Source organism: Mytilus galloprovincialis, chromosome 11, assembly GCF_965363235.1.
Source record: "Mytilus galloprovincialis chromosome 11, xbMytGall1.hap1.1, whole genome shotgun sequence".
In the NCBI taxonomy this organism is placed as follows: Eukaryota; Metazoa; Mollusca; class Bivalvia; order Mytilida; family Mytilidae; genus Mytilus; species Mytilus galloprovincialis.
The window spans coordinates 68,069,001-68,080,166 of record NC_134848.1 but is presented as its reverse complement, the minus strand read 5'-3'; the positions used below and the strand labels follow the sequence as shown (position 1 = coordinate 68,080,166).

The window sequence follows — 11,166 nt, the reverse complement described above, 5'->3', positions numbered from 1 at the left end:
CTTGGAATTAATAGTACAAAAATAAAAGACAATAAGTACATTGTTCATACACTTGTATTGAGGATTGGCTATTTTTAAAGTTGAATAACTATTCAGATTAAGTAAATTACATTTTACAAGTATTTTACACGTACAGTTGAATTATTTTTGAAAATAATACTAATACATGTATCAGTAAAAACAATGGCAATCGTATCCCTCAGAGCAATCTGCTCTTTTTTTTAATTAATAAAACCAATTATTTTGAGTAACAAAATTGGACTTTGATTACATTGTTTTTACCTGCAAACACAGACCTAGACACCATTGCATTTTTCTGTAATATTTATCAGATGTTTTATCCACTTATAATGCTTACTTTTTATAATATATAAAACGAATAAAACTTTGCTAAATGTTTGCCAGTAAGGTCAGTACATAAAGTCTGAACTAGCCTAGGTCACAAAAAGAAATAGTTAGAACTTACAATTTCCAGACAATATTCTCATTTAGCCTTTTATAATCAGTGACATGTACCCAAGGTAGTACAAGGATCACAGACTAATATGGTAGTATTCAACTAAATTGAGAATGGATACGAGGAATATGTCAAAGAGACAACAACCATGACAACCTGACCATATAACAGAAAAAAGTAAAATTACAAAAATACTGAACTCTAGAGGAAAATTCCAAACCGAAATTCCCTAATCAAATGGCAAAATCAAAAGCTCAAACACATCAAGTAAAAGGAAAACAAATGTTATATTCCTGACTGAAGCTTGGTACAGGCATTTTTACAAAGTCACTTATACGATTAGATATAATGTACATCTATTTTGAAGAAGTCTTGATTATATTGCAGAGAATTAGGAGAAAATATGACAGATGAAGAGCTGCGAGCAATGATTGATGAGTTTGACAGAGATGGAGACGGTGAAAGTATGTATTATGTTAGAGACATTTGTCTTATCAAATGTATGCGTAGTTTAGATAACGCCAATATTTGGACTTGATGAGGATTGCAATAATAAGGATTCACATTCTGATATCTGATACACACATCTTGATTAAGAATAAGAGATTCAGCTGAAATCACAAATATTAGTGTCTCAATTATGTTCATTGTTGAAAAATCATAATAATAAATGCACACAATAATTTCTGAATTCATAGCATCTAGCCCTTTGGCTGTAAAACCTTACTCTGTACTTTAGAGTAGAAAATGCTTGAAGCACCTTTTCTAGTATTTTGATTGCTGAATTCTCAATGAGTTTGATAATCATACTCCAAAATTTTTCTGGATCTCTTTGATGACCATCATGTTTGTATCTTTCATCAATGGCAATGCTAAAATAATTTAAGAATATAGCTAAAATAAAACATACTATTTGTCTACTGTTAAAATCCCAGTCTTAACCTCAACATGACTTTTGTGGATTGCTATTGATCTTAAATTTTCTTACTTTCTTTCATAACTTTTGTTGTTCAGTATGATTTTTTTTTTATTGTTGATGGTTGTATTGTGACCTATAATTGTGTACACCCATATCTTTTGGTAGGCAGTTGTCTCATTGGCGACCATGGGCTTTGCTCATTGTTGAAGGCCGTACAGTGACCTATAGTTGTTAATGTCTGTGTCATTTTGGTCTTTTGTGGATAGTTGTCTCATTGGCAATCATACCACATCTTCTTTTTATACGCCCGTCAAAATTTTGAAAAATTTGTCTGTCTGTCCGGCTGTCCGTCTGTCCGGCGTAAACATGGCGTAAACATGTCGCACCGTAACTTGAGAACGACTTATCCAAATTTCATGAAACTTAATATAGTTGTTTCTTATGATGGTCAAATGATCTGTATACTTTTTGGTGAAAATAAGATTTAAACTTTTTGAGTTACGGCACTTTATAACTAAAACAGGGGTGTGTTTTTTTCACATGTCACACTGTATCTCAAAAACGATTCTTGATTATGACTTAAAACTTTAAACACTTCTTAGTTATATTAATCTCAATATCTGTATACTTTTTGGTGATGATTCAAAATTTCATTTTTGAGTTATTGAGTATTTTGTAAAAAAGGGGGAGTTTTTTTTTACATGTCGCGCCATATCTCAAAAACTATTTATGATTATTGCTTAAAACTTTACACATGTCTTTGTTATATTAATCTCAATATCTGTATACTTTTTGGTGATGATTCAAAATTTCATTTTTGAGTTATTAGTATTTTGTAAAAAAGGGGGAGGTTTTTTTTTACATTTTGTGCTGTATCTCAAAAACGATTTATGATTATTGCTTAAAACTTTACACACTTCATTGTTCTATTAATCTAAAGATCTGTATACTTTTTGGTGATTATTCAAAATTTATTTTTGAGTTATTGAATATTTTGTAAAACAGGGGAGGGTTTTTTACATGTCGCGCCGTATCTCAAAAATGAGTTATGATTATTGCTTAAAACTTTACATACTTCTTTGATATATTAATCTAAAGATCTGTATACTTTTTGGTTTTGATTCAAAATTTTATTTTGGTAATATTTAGTTTTTGTAAAAAAAAACAGGGTTGGGGGTTTCACATGTCCCGCCGTGTCTCTAAAACAATATATGGTTATTGCTTAAAACTTTCTCATAAACTATTTATGATTATTGCGTAAGACTTCCACATAAGACGTCGGGCGTATCATGCGCTCATGGCGCAGCTGTTTATTTATATACCACGTCTTATTTTTATAAGCCTGTTTACAGGATGTATTATGGTATATTTTTGTCCTTCCCTCCACCTGTCCCTCTACTTAACTGTCAGTTTGTCGTCAACATACCCAATATTGAATAAAAAAACTCTTTAATAAATTTGCATGAAACTGTAATGAATGGTTTATATCTTTTGACATGAGCTCCCTATTGAAGTTTGTAAACTTAAGATTTTAAGTTCCCAAGTTATGGGGTTTTATTCATTTAAAAGAAAAAATTTGAGTTTTCAAACAATAACTCAATAATGCTTTGAGCATTTTTTTAAAAAATTTGATGACAGGTTTATATCTATTGACCATGTTGATGTGAGCGCCCTTTCAAATTTTTTTAAATTTAAGATTTTATGTTTTCGAAACATGCAGTTATATTCATTAAAATAGTGGAATTTTCAAGTTTCAGACAGTATTCATGAAACTTTGGTGACTGGTTTATATCTATTAAATTAACTCCCCTTAATTTTTAATAAATTCGTGATATAACATGAGTTAAGAACTTAATTCTTTGAAAAAGCTATTGGCGTATCTTGTAGTCATGGCACAGCTCTTTTACTATATTCTTTGTGAACTTGATAAATGAATTGTACAGTAATTAAGTTAATAACACTATCTTTATATTTCAGTTAATGAAGATGAGTTTATTGCCATAATGACTGGAGATACATAAGACGGCAGATCTATGTTAGTGCAGACATGACAGATGTGCATTTAGTACAACACATAAAACAACAATCTGAACATTTGTACATATGTGCATTTATTATGGGTACATAACAACAGATGAACATTTGTGCAGATGTGCATTTAGTATTGGTTTATAAAAAAAAGATGAACATTTGTACAAATGTGCTTTTAGTATTGACGTATAAAAAACAGATGAACATTTGTACAGATGTGCATTTAGTATTGACATATAAAAAACAGATGAACATTCGTACAGATAGTCATTTAGTATTGACATATAAAAAACAGATGAACATTCGTACAGATAGGCATTTGTACAGATGTGCATTTAGTATACATGTGTGCGATCATCATTTCACTTTTCAATTTATGTACTACTGTAAATTGAGAAATTATTGCAATGTTTTTATTATTGTGAAAAATGCGACAGGGTTATAATCACAATAATTAAAACTCGCATTTTGATAAAAAAAAATTTTAACTAACAGGATTTTTCTCAATATCGAAAAATATAAAAATAGCATTTTAGACTAAATGACAAAATCACAATAATAAATGCATGCAATAATTTGTGAATTAACAGTATGTCATCATCATTACAGACTCATGGATAATGTGTTCAGTTTTATTATGCATCAGTAAGAATGAAGATCAAATTACACTATTTTACATTCCTGCAAAATTTCATTGGTTGACATAGAGAAAATATGTAATATTTCTATTAAATGAGAGCAGCTAGCTATAATCTAAATTTTGAAACTATTTTACGAGATATTGATAGAGTTGTTCTTAAATTTATAAACATGTAAAAAAAATATGTTGCATGAATTCTTAAATTTGTGATGTAAGGAAAAAGCATTAAATACATGTAAATATTCTTTTTTTCCTTGTTTTAAAAATTGCATAAAACAATTGCTTTTCTTGCGAATTTTATAATGAATTCATTTTGTATCAAAATCCTTGAAAATAAGTTAAATTGAAAGGATATATATTTATTGTTAGAGAAGTTATGTTGTTTCAGAGATAATTTTTAAGTAAGTAAGATTGAGCTACTGTTGAAGCCTGTACATGTTGTAGATGTCAAATTTCCTTCTTTATGTACTGTCACATTTCTTTGATTTTTCCACTTAAATACTGCTGAAATATTTTTTTCTTTTTCCCATTATTTTTATTTTACATATTAAAATCTGTTTTTTCCCCATTTTTATTTAAATATCTATTATATAATGCATTGTAACACTTGTTGGTGTGAAAGAGGTATTTGTGAATATTTGTATTTTATTTAAATATTTTTATAGAAATGATTGCTAGTTTCCATATTATATAATAAAATTATTAAGAATTTTATGATTGTATTTACTTGATTTGGAAATATTGGTATACATGTACAATAAGTATCTGATTCATTGTCCCATTGCAAAACTTAACAGAGAAAACCAAGTTGTACTGATTTTTGAAGGACCATTGAAATAAAGACCAGAAAAGTGTTTTGTCAGACTGCATATATATGTCCTTTTTACACTAAATCTATATGATATTTTGTCTGGGAAACAGGATTTATTTATAAGTTTTAATTTGCATTTAACTACACAACAGCTCAAGTGGATTTTGCTTTTTCCACCTGCCCACCTGTACCCATTCTAGCTATAATCTCTAAGAGAGCCGTGGTGTAGTGGTTAGTGCATCGTACTACTAACACAAAGGTCCCTGGTTCAATTCCTGTTGGGGATGAAAATTTCAGAAACTCAATTTTCGGCTCACCCTTGACACCATTTGCGAGCATGATAGTACGTCGGAAGGGGACGATAAATGGCTGACCCGTGTTAAGAGAGAGCCATATCTCTTGCACATTAAAGACACCCTCGTAGATTTCAAAAAATAGTAGGCTAATGCCGCTGCAAGGTAGCACTCGCACCCGCAAAGTGGAAAGGGATTGATATAAGTTGCAAAACTTGTTTCCCAATCCACTATAAATAAATGTTTTAAACTATAATCTCTTTTTTTGTAAAAATATTGATTACAAATGCCTATCCGCTGTTTTCAATTGATTGCACTTGCAAGTCTTTTGATTCAACAAAAGAAGTTGCATGCCCACTCCTATTGGTGGACAGAGTGGACAAGCTAGAAATTTTGCCCACCTGTTGCCCACTCCCAACGTGGGCTGGTGGACAAAGCAAAATCCACCTGAGCTGTAGTGTAGCTTTCAGTTATTGCAAGTTCTCATAGATTGTTACTTCTTGTCTTAATTCTTTTTGTGAGTTGTTGTATTTGTCTTTTCTACAAAAAAAAAAGGTTGAAGGGGAGACATGACTGTAACCTTTTCAGCAACCCTCTGTTGGTGTCAATTATTATGAAGTTTTCTGCTTAACTTTGATTGCTAGAAACTACCTGTGAAAGATCAGTGACATTTTCTAAAAAGTTGCTTTATTATCAGTACATATCAGTTTAAGGACTATTCCAAGGCCCTGCCTTCTAGTTTTTGGTAGGATGACCAATTCGTGAAGTAATAAGTAATTTTCAGTGTTAATTTTTCTGCTGAAGATAGTTTGATATGAACTACTTATAATAGACAATGTTATTTTCTTTAGAATTGCATTAATATTAGTAAATCTCAGTTTGACAATTATTTTCACATATTGCTGTTATGTCATGGTCCCGCAACTTTAGATGATGGTGTCCATATGATTCTTTTTCAGGATTTTTTGCTGACATGCACGACATATTTCTAATAAACAGATTATTTTTTTAAAAGAGGGATGAAATATACCAGAGGGCACAGTCAAACTCATATATCGAAAATAAACTGACAACGCCTGGATAAAAATGAAAAAGACAAACAGACAGAATAGAACACATGACACAACATAGAAAACTAAAGAATAAGCAACACGAACCCCACCAAAACTTTTAAGCTTTGTGTCAATCTAATGGTCTTCTTCTTTATATACAGAAAAACATCTACTGGTGGATCATTACTTTCTGGCGCATGCCTGGTTTAACAATATTGTTACTGATTAAAAACATATTTTTAATTTCATAATAATTTTTCAATTTTTATATATACAAATGTATATGTAAGTAATATTTCTCAATTTTTTTTTTAATTTTTGGTTTAAGATAAAAACAAGATACATATTAAACATGTAGGTAAGTGTCAAGGAGCAAGTGAGTTTCTCCTTGAAGCAGTCAGTAGTGGTGCAGGTTATTGGTTCAGGTAATTTGTTCCAGTCTTTTATAGTTTGGCAGAAAATGAAAATTTGTAACTGTCTTTGTATTTATTTGGCCTTTTAACATTTTTTGATTCGAGCGTCATTGATGAGTCTTTTGTAGACATAATGCGCGTCTGACGTTTATATAAATTTTTAATCCTGGTATCTATGATGAGTTTATTTGCTGCATCGAATTTGTCGGTATGCTTGTTCGTGGCTAGACCTGGTGTTTGATTTGCTTTTAATTAGTATGTCAGTATGTGGTATGGCAATTTTGTTGTTTGTAATTCTATGGAACATATTTAATCTGCTCTGAGTCTCTTTTCTTGTAATGTTGGCCAGTGAAGTGTGTTAATGTTTGTAACACTTTCAGTATATTGGTTTTTGGAGCATACGTATCTCACTGCACGTCTTTGGACTTTTTCTATGTTAATGTTCTCTGTTGTGTAAGGGTCCCTGACAGTGCAGCAGTATTCAATGTTTGGTATAATAAGGGCTTGGTATGCTCGGTCTTTGATGGTTACTGAGTTTATTTTAAAATTTCTTCTGATGAATGCAAGGGTCTTATTTGCTTTTGATGTCATGTTCTGAATGTGTTTGCTCCATTTTAAATTTGATGATATAGTTATGACTAAATATTATGCATTTTCAACTGACTCAAGAATGTGACTTGCATATTATAGTAAAATGGATAGGTGTTTTCTTTGTGGTCACTCGAAGTATGTTGCATTTGTGAGGGCGGAACTGCATTAGCAAGTCTTGTTCCCACTTGATTGCCCCATCTTGGTCTTCTTGGAGTTTAAGGCAATCTGATGTTGATTTAATCTGTCGGTTAATGATGCTATCATCAGCAAAGAGCCTGATTTGACTGTGATGTAAATAGTCAGGTAAGTCATTGATGTATATTAAAAATAGAATTGGACTTAATACAGTGCCCTGAGGAACACCTGATGTAACTGGTATGTTGTCAGAGGAATGGTTTTCTAGCATGACTGTTTGTGTACGATTTGAAAGGAGAGATTTTATCCAGTTTGTAGCTTGATCTGATACACCAAAATATTTAAGTTTATATAGTAAACGGTTGTGTGGAACTTTGTCAAAGGCTTTTGCGAAATCTATGATGATTAGATCGGTTTGTATATTTTTATCGTTATTTGATGATTGCTGGTGAATTAGTAATATTTATTTGGGATTCGCAAGATCTATTTGCCCTGAAGCCGTGTTGCAAGTCATAAAGTATGTTGTTGGATTCAAGGTGTTTCATGATGTTGCTTGTGATTATGTGCTCTAATAATTTGCAGGAAATACATGTTAATGAAATTACTCGATAGTTACCAGGATGATATTTGTCTCCATTTTTGAAAACAGGTGTTACGTTTGCGTGGTTCCAATCATGAGGTACTTTTCCTGTTTGTATTGATTTTGTAAAAATTAGAGTGAGTATGTCTGCGCATGTGTTGATGTTTTCTTTTAACACTATTCCAGTTATGTTATCTGGTCCTGTAGCCTTTTTAGGATTTATATTTTTAATTAATTTATGGATGCCTTCTCTGTTGATGTCTTTGTTGTACATTATCGGATGTGTTGATGGACCTTTGTTAGGTATAACTGTATTAGTCCCAGATGTAAAAGCTGATTTAAATTATTTGTTTAATATATTTGCTTTTTTCAAGGGATCTGTATAAAGTAAACCTTCACTCCTATAGGTTCAATAACAGTTTTTCATTGTTTTTACCTTTTATGTATGAAAAGAGTTTTTTAGGTTGTTTGTTGAATCTCTGATTTTCAGGCTCTTGTATTTCAATGTCAAAAATAATGTTTTCGATATAATTCCAATAAGTATTTCTCATCTCATTCTGTAATTGTGTTTTGATTAGTTTGATTTTTTAATATGTTTACCAGCATGTTTTGTCTTTTTATATTTTGTTTCTCTTATTTATAAGTTTTTCCCGAATTTGAATCTATCCATGGTAGGTAGGTTATATCACCTATTAGCTTAGTTCGTATATGCTTTTGGATACTTTCTATAAAAAGAAGATGTGGTATGATTGCCAATGAGACAACTATCCACAAAAGACCAAAATGACACAGACATTAACAACTTTAGGTCACCGTACGGCCTTCAACAATGAGCAAAGCCCATACCGCATAGTCAGCTATAAAAGGCCCCGATAAGACAATGTAAAACAATTCAAACGAGAAAACTAACGGCCTTATTTATTGAAAAAAATGAACGAAAAACAAATATGTAACACATAAACAAATATTTTATTTATAAATATCTGTTGGTTTTGTTTTGAAGAAATTCCACATATTGTCTATATACAATACACACTAACTTCTGGCATACATTATCGAGTACATGCTTTGCTAACGGTATATTTCAGACTTATTATAATTTGGGTATACGATTTAGTATGTTATATATCAAATACTAGTATGAGAATTTGAGTCAAATCGGTGAACATAAATTTGACAGCTAGTGCCCCTTTAAACATGTAAATAAAGTATAGTAGATCAATAAACATTTTAAACAGCAGACAAGATCTACAAATGAGTAAGCTTAGCAGAAATCGTCTGACGACATATTGAAGTTATTACCTTTCAATGACAATTGATTAGCAAGACCATTTCGACAAAGTCTTGAAATTACAGAAAACTAATAAAAGATGGATAGATACTTATTATTTAAATAGTAAATGATCTACAAAAGCCAAGTTCTACAAAAAGGTAAAGAAAGTCAGTCGACTCCTGTTGCTTTTGTTTGTTTGCATTGCTTAATATTTGTTTTCCATTTCTAGGGGCTTTTATAGCTTGATATACGTAACAGGTTTTGATCATTGACGAAGGCGTAAAACAAACTCTACGAAAGCAGATATAACAATAACATACTCAGATTATTTTGATCTGCAATGCAGTATTTTTAAGGGAATATAGAATCACAGATCCTCCATAGAACAGGAGAGGAAGGATTATGTAGAACGAAATGATAGCAAATGTCATCTTTGCAGTATTATTAATATTTGAGACGAATTTAATTATCTGCTAGATTGGTTTTTTTACAACAGGAAATTATACTGGGATAAATGATATTTAGCACTTGTGAATATATAATAGATGATGAGGTGAAACCCTTCTAGTTGATCATGAAGTCTTCATAAAATATTGAAATGACATCAGTGTCGATACCTAATTTTTTGTTGTAGACTACTATTTTTTTCAGAACGGTGCCGTGGTTAAGATTATCTGTAATCTCCTCACTAAGGGAACCATTATTTCACCGGGTGGGGTCGGGCCTAGTAAATGTGATAAGATCAGAATATTATTTTCCAATTTACAGGCGGCCTTATTATTTATTGTCAAGCTAACTAAGATCAGAATACGTATTTTTTTCTTATTCAATCCCTCCCTCTTTAGAATGAATGGTCGTCATTAACATTTTTTTACCTTTTGAAAATGTTTGCCAAAATATATATATTTTCATGTGCAATAATGCAAGATAATGTATTTCTAATTAAGTATTCAGTTTGAATGAACGCCAAAAAACAAAACACTTTGTAACTTTATATATTAAGTGATATTTTTTTATTCTGATATTTTATGACAGTCATGTTTAAAATAGCCGCCATATTGAAATTTCAAAGTGGGTCCATAGCCTATATATTGTTTTAAACACCAATCACTACTAACATGCAAAATGCGATGCTTATATCGTCAAACCCACGATTATTTATCGATATATAGTCTTATATGACAGGGTTAAGGGTTTCTTGTATTCTTGTCCTAAATTTTTGAAAATATCCTTGGTCTGCATGCCATTTTGTGCTTCTTTGTTACATATTTTTTTATTTTCATAGAGATTAAGATTATAACACAATGGTGACTACTGTACCCCTATTTTTGACAATTTTACCTATTATGTCTGTTTGTTTTGTTCACAAATCGTTGTCAATATAATGAAATTTGATGCGACTGTCATACAAGTGAGAGGTTTAGCTAGCTGCAAAACCAGGTTTAGTTAACCGTTTTCTACACTACAAACCATGTAAAGTCTGAAATGGCCTACATGTGTACTCGACTGTACTGATTTGTACTCGACCAGTCTGAATTGGTCTGAAATTTACTTGATAATACTCGATTATAGTCTGAACCATACTTAACAGTCTGAATGTGTACTTGACCAGTATTTAACCATTTTAGACGAGTCTGAACCATGCTTGACCTAGTCTAAACTGTACTCGACCTAGTCTGAACCGTACTCGACCTAGTCTGAACCATACTCGACCTAGTCTGAACCATACTCGACCATGTCTTAACCAACCTAGACCTATTCTTTGTATCTATCAACTGAATTTTATCAATTTATGAAATATTTTTGATTAAAATGAGATTTGAGCAACAACTTGAAATAATCTAAAAAATTAATTGTGACTAATATTTTCAATATTATTCAAAATTTCATGAATATGTCAGAAGTATTTTATGATAACTGGACTATTTTCACCATTAACTTAAGCCTAGTATAGATTTATTGTGTCAGTTG

At 31.2% G+C, this 11,166-nt stretch overlaps 1 long non-coding RNA gene across 1 annotated transcript; it reads left to right on the top strand.

Moving 5' to 3' along the window:
* Positions 1-203: 203 nt before the first annotated feature.
* On the top strand, positions 204-4,761 carry LOC143052676 (uncharacterized). Its single transcript, XR_012971202.1, has 2 exons — positions 204-921; positions 3,354-4,761. It is a non-coding gene; the product is annotated as an uncharacterized LOC143052676 (long non-coding RNA).
* Positions 4,762-11,166: the final 6,405 nt, after the last annotated feature.